The following is a 10,851-nucleotide window of genomic DNA, read 5'->3' on the forward strand; positions in this document are numbered from 1 at the left end:
TCTTAATTGTATCAATTATTATTTATTATCAAGCCAAAATGTATTCAATAAAGATGAAATAACTGGTTAACATACACACTCAGTTATTAGAAAAATCTCTCTCTACAGGAAAAGAGAAAAAAAGAACAGATTGTTTTGGCAGAGATTGGCCCTCTGACATACAAAAGATTCTGCCTGATGGTTTATTATTGAAGACAAAGAGACAAAGTACAGAACGTTCTAGAGCCTGTTGCTCTGATGTTCTGGCTGGTCTGACCAAGTCACTAATTATGTGTAGTTGTCATTGAAATCTTGCAGACACGGCTTTCCCTGGAAATACAATCTTGACATGTTTCTTCAATCACTCTTTAGAGAACAAATAGGTTTCACCCTGAACCCAACAGGGGATTTTTGTATCCTCACCATAGAAATTACAAAAAATCCAGTAATAGCTTTAAACCCAAACTTGAAAGAGAACAAGGGACACAGTGAAATTAAAATCACAAGGGACTTCATACCATGGTCTTAAAAAAGGTGGAGAAAATAAGTCAGTACATGAGTTGGTGTTAATTTTGTAAAATACTTTTGATTCAGGGAAGGGAGCATAACACTTGAAATTAGCAAATATAACTCTGTTCTTCAAGAAAGGAGGGAGGCAGAAAACAGGAGACTATAGGCTAGTTACTTTGATATTCGTTATGTTGGAATTGATTCTTAAAGAGATTATAACTGTGCACTTAGAAATAGTCAAGGTAATCAATAAGAGTCAGCACGGTTGTCAAAGGGAAATCATGTTTTGCCAATTTATTGAAAGGAATTACATGAACTTTGAACAAAGGGCAGCCTGTAGACATTTAATATTTGTCTTTTCAGAAGGCATTTGATAAAGTGTCACATCAAAGGTTATTGTAGAAAATAAAAGCTCATCATTTAGGGGTAACATATTAGCATGGATAGAATGTGGGCTGGTATGGCAAAAACAGAAAATGTGGAGGTTACGATGCAGTGGCAACGTCACTGAAGCAATAATCTGGATCTTGGGGACATGGGTTTGAATCCCTTTTAACTGGCACCTTAGTACTGGCACTCTCGATAAACTGGCAAAAGTTACAGACCTCAAATACCAAATGTTACTGTATTACTCTGTCCAGTTATTATAGTTTTTTTAATTTATTTACTTCAATGTAAATATACTTGTTGCTTAATTGAATGGCCACACGAAAGATCAATAGTTGATTTAATTTCAAGTCAATTTCTCCTCAAATATTGTGATCTACCACAATGTCTTTCGTTTGTTGAGGGTGTAAGTGAGAAGGCTTTCTGCCAGTCGGTTTTGTTTAAGGCAAAGTTGCATTATTATTTAAGTGATTTATGCTGTAAATAAAATATAACAGTGTTATGTTTATCTACTGCATTACATTTCTATTACTTACTGTATGTTTTTACATTGGATAATCAAGAGATCCACATAATCAGAATACTTGATCAACCAGCACACTCCTGGTCCCATAGGTGCAGGTTAATACAAAGTTTGCTGTAAATAAATTGAGTGAGCGACCAAAAATCTGGTGGATGGAGCTCACTGTGGGAAAAGGTGAAGTTGCTCATTTTGGAAAGAAGAGTGAAAAAACAGGGTATTAATTAAATGAAGAATGACAGTGAAATTTCAAGGAGGAGAGGTATTTTTACATTCTAGAGCATAAGTCACAAAAGGTCAATATGCAGGTATAGCATGAATCAAGAAGGCTAATGGGATGTTATCCTTTATTATAAGAGGAACTGACTTAAAAGAAAGAATGTTATGCTTCAGATATGCAGGGCAGTGGAGACCACATCTCAAATACTTTATATAGTTTTTGTCTCCTTACTGAAGAAAGGATGCCATGATGTGGAGATATCGTTGTTGGATTGGGGTGGATAAAGTCAGAAGTCACACGACACTAGATTATAGTCCAATAATTACAAGCTTTCAAGCGCTGCCCCTTCAACAGGTGAAATTAAATAAGTGAAATAAACCTGTTGGACTATAACCTGGTGTCATGTGACTTCTGACTTAAGAAAGGGTGTAAATGAATTGGAGGTGGTTGATACCTGGAATGAATAGGTTGTCCTATGAAAAAAGGTTGGACAGACTAGGTTTACATTCCCTGAAGCTCAGAAGAATGAGGGATGACTGGATTGAAGTGAATAAGGTCTTGAATGGCCTTCACAAGGTGGACATGGGAAGGGTGCTTTCTCCTGTGGGTGAGTCCAAAACTAGGAAGTGTAGTCTTAAAATTAATTAATTAAAACTAAATTCTAAAAGGTTTCCCTTTTAAAGCAGAGGTGAGGTGATTCTTGTTCAACTAGTTGTACAACTTTGGAGCTCTGTGTCATAGAATTGAACCTGTGTCATTCAATATGTCAAAGGTGGATAGTTTCTTGTCAGGCAAGAGAATCAAAGGTTATTAGAAAGACAATGTGGAATTCTAAACAGAAACAGATAAGCCATAATTTTATTAAATGGCAGAGCAGGCTAGAAGGGCCATTTGAGTTACTCCTGCTTCTATTTCATATGTTTGCAAGGGAGCATTCTTCTAGAAATGAGAGGGACTAGTTGGACAGCTTGTTCTTGGTAAGCTTTCCTCTCATTTGGTTTGTTCTCAGCAGAGTTTCCTCCACTGACCGAGATACAAGACAACCTTGTCCAAGACTGTCACGGTTCATAGTCCTAGCAATGGTCCACAATAATTCAAGTAGTTAACACCATTCACATGATTTACAGGAAGGCTTGTTAAAATAATTTCTAATGTACACAATGAACTTTCAATTACCTCTTTTAAAGAAATAACACCAGGTACAGTTCAAAAAACTTGAAATAAACATTGTTAACATAATCCTTCAAAACTGAAGTCCTCCAAGCAATATTAAATATGATGTGTCTTTACAAATGTTTATGTCGTTATGTTCAACTTTACTCAGTTGCTTTCTGTTTTTTTTAGTTTACACTATACAATGCCTTTCTCACAATGGATCCATTTAAGATTTAGAATCAAAGTTGTCATTGATATCTGTAATTTAAGCTGTTATTATTTGTTCAAAATCTGGCTGCATGCATGTCCGAACCTCGAGATGTAAATCATTCATGTGAATTATTTGTGGCATGGTGACCTAAACTGAGCACAATATTTTTGAACAAAACCACCATAACCTTTGCAAACATCCATAAGGAGCAGAGGTTCATCTGTCAATGCAAAGACATGCTTGGAAGAAGTGCCAGGCAGCAAGTCAGAAGGAGAGATCTGCCCCTTCTAATGGAGGACTTCCAATTATCCAGTCGCTGAAATAAACAATTTGAAAATCAGACATGTTGTAAATTGAGTATATTTACCTGTCTCCAATTTTGCACCCACATCAAGTCAGGCTTTGCAATAGGAATGGAATCTCCAAATCTTTAATCTTATTATGCAATTGCTTTTTCACGAAGTTTATTCATTAAAATGAATAAATTCACTACAGTTTTTCTACATGTTGCCTATTCCATTCATTACATGTTTATTTAGAAATGTTTTAACCCACTGAGATTAACAATCCTTATCACCTACACATCCCATACACATAAGGGTCAGCCAGGTATGTTGCAAATCAGGGCACTAGTCATAATTCATGACCATGGGTATCATTTATAAAGGTGCCCTTAAAACATATCACACACACCAGCTATTCTGTACAGTTCTGTCCAAACAGTGGTCAAGTTGCACAGTCATCTGTTCATAATATTAACAACATAAGGCAATTGCAAACTAAAACTTTTTGCACCTTTAATCATTGACCACTACTTATAAAGGGAAAAACATGTTTGCATAAATATGACCCAAAACCTCAACTTTCCTGCTTTTCTAACGCTGCCTGGCCCGCTGTGTTCCTCCAGCTCCACACTGTGTTATCTCTGACTCCAGCATCGGCATGTTATTTAAATAAGAGCCTTAGCATTTTTAATGTGATAATGCTGTCACTTTCAAAGGGTTATTTTGTCCTGAGTTTTTTTCTGAAGAGAGGCTGTAAAGGCAGAGGTGTTAAACTGGCTAAGGGAGAAGGCCTAAATCAGCAGAGGAAGCCTTTAGGTTTTTTTTAAAACAGTTGAAACAATGGAAGGGGAGCAGCGAGTTCTCACAAATCAAGCTTTCTAGCTTTTTTAGCTGTAGCAATCAGAAGCTTTTGGGTCCCAGAAGAATTGGAACTTCAGTAAAAATGATTCCTAGCTGCTACATTATCTGAAATCTCTCTTGATTTTGTTTCCTCCTGGAGAACCTGTGTCTGAATTTACCTTTTTGACAAGGGGTGTATTTATGGAACATTGGAACAGTTAATTAGTAATAGGTACTGTATCTATTATTCAGTTAAGTTTTCCAATTGTTATTCTAAATTCCTCTTTCTTTCGTTTGTATTTTAACTAGTGTCTAAATAAATTGTGTTTTGATTAACATTGAGTGATTTGACCAGTGGCATCACATCTGGAACACGCACTTCACATATACCTTTAAAATAAGAAAAAGTTAGAGTCTAGGTTACCTTCTTAAAATTTTTTATATAGAAACCTCACAGTGTGGAATCAGGCCATTCAGCCTTCAACAGAAATGGGTCCTGACCCAAAACGTCAACTTTCCTGCTCTTCTGATGCTGCCTGGCCTGCTGTGTTCCTCCGGCTCCACACTGTGTTATCTCTGACTCCAGCATCGGCAGTTCTTACTATCTCTGAGTGAGTTATACCCCTAGCCAAGCTATTCCAGAAGTGCTACAACATTGGCATCTACCTGAACAAAGACTGCCCTGGCAGTCTATTCTTGATCATCAGTAAAGTGAAAGTAGGTGTAATCAACAGCGCTATCAAGCAGCATCTGCTCAGCAATAACCTGCTCGGTGATGCCCAGTTTGGGTGCCACCAGGGCCACTCAGCTCCTGACTGCATTATAGCCTTGGTTCAAACATGGACTAAAGAGCTGAATTCCAGAGGTGAAGTGAGCCATCAAGATTGCTGTGTGTGGTATCAAGGAGCTCTAGCAAACCTGGAATCAACGGGAATCAGGAGACAAATTCCCCATTCGTTGGAGTCATACCTGGTACAAAGGAAGATGGTGTGGTTGTTGAAGGTCAGTCATTAGGACATCTCTGCAGAATTCCTCAGGGTAGTGTCCTAGGTCCAACCATCTTCCGCTGCTTCATCAATGACATTTCGTCTATCATAAAGTTAGAAGTGGGGAAGTTTGCCGATGATTGTACAACATTCAGATTCTGAAGCAGTCCATGTTTGAACGCAACAAAACTTGGACAATCTCCAGGCTTGGGATGATAAGTGGCTAGTAACATTCGCACCACACAAATGTCATGTAATGACCATCTCCAATAAGGGAAAATCTAAACACTGCCCCTTGACATTCGTTGGAATTACCATCACCTAATACCCTACTATCAACATTCTGGTGATTACCATTGATCAGAATCTTAACTGATAAATCTCAAATCAAAAACAGTAGCTGCAAGAGCAGACCAGAGGCGAGGAGTAATGCAGTCAATCACTCACCTCATGACTCCCCAAAGCCTGTCCATCATCTATAAGGCACAAGTGGGGACTGTGAAGGAATACTCCCCACAAGCCTGGATGGGTGCAGCTCCAAAATCATTCAAGAATCTTTACACCATCCACCTTTTCACAACCTTTTAATTTGAGGCTCAGGATCTCATAGCTACTAGATTTTAACCTAGCCAACAAAACACAAAGGCTCTCTGCATATGTATCTAACAAGAAATTAATGGATCTAATCTACAAACGAACTTAAAAACTATCCTCCACGTTTTAAAAATTGATGAATGACTTTCTTGCTTATTCAGCATGAAACAGAATCATATTAATTAGAAACTAAGGTTCAAAGAAATAACTGGAATTTTATGTTGCGTATCAAGAATGTATTTTGCACCTATGAAAGCAGATAAATGATAACATGGTTGCTCAGTATCCCCTGTACTGTTGCATTCTTTGTATCCGTTTAGATGTATTTTTTTAAAAAATTGTTCCTAGAATGGGAGTATCATTGGCAAAGCCACTATTTATTGGGAAGCTGCTGTGGTTTATAATATAAGCACACCTAAAGTGCAGTTGGGAGGGGAGTTCCAGCGACAGTGAGGAAACGGTAATATAGTTCCACATCAGGATGGTGTACAGTTTGCAGGGGAATTTACAGGTGGTGCTCTTCCCATGTACCTACTGCCACTGTTCTTTTGGATAGTAGAGGTCAGAGAAACACAAGGTGCTGTTGAAGGAAGCTTGGCAAATTGAAGGCCATCTTCAGGACAACATACAGCCAGTTGTGGAGAGAGTGAATATTTAAGGTACTGGATTAGGCGCCGATCAGTGAGCTACTTGGTCGTGGATGATGTTGACCCCTTGAGTGTGAAGCTGCACAAATCCAGTCAACTGTGGTGTATTCCATCACACTTTGGAGTGTTTGTGAAAGGGTTGTGAGGGGTCAAGAGGTGAGCCACTTGCTGCAGAATGCCTAATCTTTGAACCACTTTTATATGCATGGTATTTTTATGTAACTGGTCTAGCTAGTTTTCTGGTCATTAGCAATTCCTCTGGATGTTGATGATGTGAAATTCAGCAATGGCAAAGCCATGGAGGTCAGTGAGATAGTTAGATTCTCTCTCAAGATGTTCACCGTCACTTGACTGACACAAATTAAATGTGTCACTTCTCAGCTCAAGCCTGAATGTGGTCCAGGTCATCTGACTGAGGTGCAGGTCATGCTGACTGAAGACAGTAACAATTTCTTTTTGTGCCATCTGTTCACTAATGTGATTGTACAATTTTAAGAGCATTCTATCACTAAATTTAAATGCAGATAAATCTTTGTTGCAAATTAGATAACTTCAAACAGGAACTTTGCAAGTACAGTTGGTGACTTAAAACCAATAAACCTGCATGTCTTGCAAATATTGTTCGATCCTCAAGTAAATTTTCCACCTTAAAACTTTTTAAGGGAGGAAAGAGTTCTGTAACATCCATTTTTTTTAACGTGCAACGCAGACTTCGACTGCTCACAAACGTCGTCCAAGATGTTGCCAACAGGAAGTGTGCAGGTTGTTATTTTTGTACATGTGCCCCAAATTGCCCCTTTTGCAGTGAAATAACAACATTTTAACAAGCATACCTCATATTACCTCCTGGGTAGCTTTCCTTCCTGTTATACCAATTGTCTATTGTATGGAAATACAATTCTGTTTTTCATGCCTGTCATCCAATGCCCCCAAGCTAACCTAATCTCCATTCATCACTCTGAACTCTCAACATAAAGGTTTCTAAGCACAGCTCTACTGAAAAAAACATCAACTGTTGGCATTCATTGCTGAGCAGCAATTTGATTCTATTAACAAAAGTTGATTTCAAATGTGTAAAATCATCCTCCTTCTACCTGGATGGTTTCAGTTAGCTGCTCTCCTTGACATAGTTAGAATTTGAGTTCATATTTTCTTCCCACATGAAGCAGCAGAGGGCAACTCTTTATTCCTAGATCTCCTTCTGTCCGCTTCAGCTCAGAGACTTATCTTACCCAAGATCCAATGTTGTACATTCTTCCATTAATTCCACCTCACAATTGCTAATTCCTTTCAAACCAGGCATCCTCAGTTCAGAAAACTTATTTCTTTTATAGGTGGCAGGCAGATTCACATATCTATACTTATTACTGAGACATTATGAAAGAATAGTTAAATGAGGTTGACAAAGTGTCTTCAAACCAAAACTCTGCATCAGTCTTCATGTAAACTGTTGTGCAAAGAGTCAGCCTGCCCACATGCAAGTACTGAAATAGGCGAGCTGACGCAGCTTGTTTGTGTAACCGTGCTGTTACATGCCTGGGAGAGAGTACAGCGATTTGGTTTGCATGTATAAAATGGTGCTCAGTGGAGAGGTGTGTGGGTTCAGAGATGAGCAACTGTATTCTAAAGAAAATCAAGGAATGAATCACAGGTAGAAAGTAAATGATCAAACATTATTTAGAACTAGGGCATCTTTCAAATTCAGGGCTGGGTGATGAAAAATTTCAGTCAGCATTAGGAACACAGCATAGAAATAAATGAACAAAAACAAAGTTGCTAGAAAAGCTCAGCAGGTCTGGCAGCATCTGTGGAGGAGAAAAAACAGAGTTAACGTTTCGGGTCTGGTGACCCTTCCTCAGAACTGCTGGGAAAACGTCACTTTATATGCAGAAAATAGGGAGGTGGGTAGGGTAGAGAGTAAACGATAGGATAGAGCCCAAAGAAAGAGAAAGACAGTTGGACAAAGGAGTTGCTAACAATCAGGCTGGGAGGGTGAATAGTTGTTAATGGGGACTGTTAGTGACTAACAACAGGGGGTGTGTAGTGGCAGGCTATGTAGTAACAAGGCCTGGTGTGTGGGGTAGGGGGCTGGGACATGGGAGAGTTTAGGCTCTAAAATTATTGAACTCAATATTGAGTCCGGAGGGCTGTAGGGTCCCCAAGCAGAAAATGAGGTGTTGTTCCTCCAGCTTGCGTTGGGATTCACTGGAACACTGTAGCAAGCCAGAGACAGAGATGTTGGCCAGGGAGCAGGGTGGTGCATTGAAGTGGTTATGCCTGTCTCTTTGTAGGGTACGTGGAACATTCCTTGTTCCAGTCCTATTCCGGCAGCCCCCACCCACAATTCTTTCTCCGATACATCAATGATATCATCGGTGCTGCTTCCTTCTCTTGTCTAGAATTGGAAAACTTCATCAATTTCACCTCCAATTTCCACCCTGCCCTCACTTTCACCTGGTCTATCTCTGACTCCTCCCTTCCCTTCCTTGACATTTCTGTTTCCATTTCTGGGGATAGACTGATCACTAATATCCATTACAAACCAACTGACTCCCACAGCTACCTGGACTATACATCCTCACACCCAACTCCCTGTAAAGACTCCATCCCATTCTCTCCGTTCCTCCGTCTCCGTCGCATATGTTCAGATGAGGCCAACTTCGACAAGGGAGCCTCCGAAATGTCCACATTCTTCCTCAACCGAGGATTCCCCAGCTCCGTTGTTGGCAGGGCCCTCAATCGGGTCCGACCCATCTCCCGCACTTCTGCCCTCACCCCTTCTCTTCCTTCCCACAACAGCGATAGGGTTCCCCTTATCCTAACCTACCATCCCACCAGCATCCACATCCAGAAGATCGTCAGACACCATTTTCGCCACCTCCAGCAAGATGCCACCACCAGACACATATTCCCCTCCCCTCCCTTGTCCGCATTCCGTAGGGACCGTTCCCTCCGGGACACCTTGGTCCACACTTCCTTCACCCCCAACACCTCCCCACAGCACCTTCCCCTGTAACCGGCGAATGTGCAACACTAGCCCATTTACCTCCTCCCTCCCCAGAATCCAAGGGTCCAAACATACCTTCCAGGTGAAGCAACACTTCACCTGCACTTCCAAGAATCTAGTCTACTGCATTCGCTGCTCACAACGTGGTCTCCTCTACATTGAGGAAACAAAGCGTAGACTTGGCGACTGCTTTGCAGAACATCTCCGTTCTGCTCGCAAAAAAGACCCTGAACTACCTGTTGCCTGCCACTTCAATGCACCACCCTGCTCCCTGGCCAACATCTCTGTCTCCGGCTTGCTACGGTGTTCCAGTACAGCCCAACGCAAGCTGGAGGAACAACACCTCATTTTCCGCTTGGGGACCCTACAGCCCTCCGGACTCAATATTGAGTTCAATAATTTTAGGGCCTAAACTCTCCCATGTCCCAGCCCCCCACCCCACACACCAGGCCTTGTTACCACATGGCCTGCCACTACACACCCCCTGTTGTTAGTCACTAACAGTCCCCATTAACAACTACTCACCCTCCCAGCCTGATCATTAGCAACTCCTTTGTCTGTCCAACTGTCTTTCTCTCTTTGGGCTCTATCCTATCGTTTACTCTCTAACCCACACACCTCCCTATTTTCTGCCTATAAACTGATGCTTTCCCAGCCAACATCAGTTCTGAGGAAGGGGTCACCGGACCCGAAACGTTAACTCTGTTTTCTCCTCCACAGATGCTGCCAGACCTGCTGAGCTTTTCCAGCAACTTTGTTTTTGTTCCTGATTTACAGCATCCGCAGTTCTTTTGGTTTTTATATAGTAATGAATGAGAATACAGATGAAGTATGAAGTTTATGAACTAAAATAAATAGCTTAAATAGTCTAAGTAGATTGTTCAAAAAAAATCTAATACCTCTTTAACTCCATGAATAAGCATTTCCAATTTCTTGTTCACAATTTCTGCACCACGTAGGAACTTGGGGGAACCATGTGTAGTCAACATTTCCAGCTGCTAATATTTTCCAAACCTGTGCATGGATGTGTGAAGGCTGCAGGACATTATGAGAGGTTATAAGACTCAAGATCTTGGAGTTCATAAACAGAGACTGAGTACGAAAGCAGGGAAGTTATGCTAAATGCTAGGCTGTGGTTCAGCTTGACATCAAGTTCTGGTCATTACACTTTAGGAAGGATATGAGGGTGCTTGAGAAGGTGCGGAGAGATTCACCAGAATGGTTCCAGGGATGGGGTTCTTTGTCATAAGTTTAGAAAAGCTGTGGTTGCTTTCCTTGGAGCAAAGGACAGTGTACAATGATTATGACAGGTTCTGAGAACGTACACAGGGATTAAACTGTTCCCACTAGCTGACGTTATAATGCGCAGGGCAGACAGATTTAAGGTTTTGGGCAAGAGATGCATGGGGAATTACAGGAAAATGTTTTATACAAAGAGCAGTAATAACCTGAGTGATTTTGCCCATCAGGGTGGCAGATGTGGAAATAATCAATAATGCCAGAAGATTACA

The sequence above is a fragment of the Rhincodon typus genome, chromosome 30 (genome assembly GCF_021869965.1).
Source record: "Rhincodon typus isolate 14 chromosome 30, sRhiTyp1.1, whole genome shotgun sequence".
Classification (NCBI taxonomy): Eukaryota; Metazoa; Chordata; class Chondrichthyes; order Orectolobiformes; family Rhincodontidae; genus Rhincodon; species Rhincodon typus.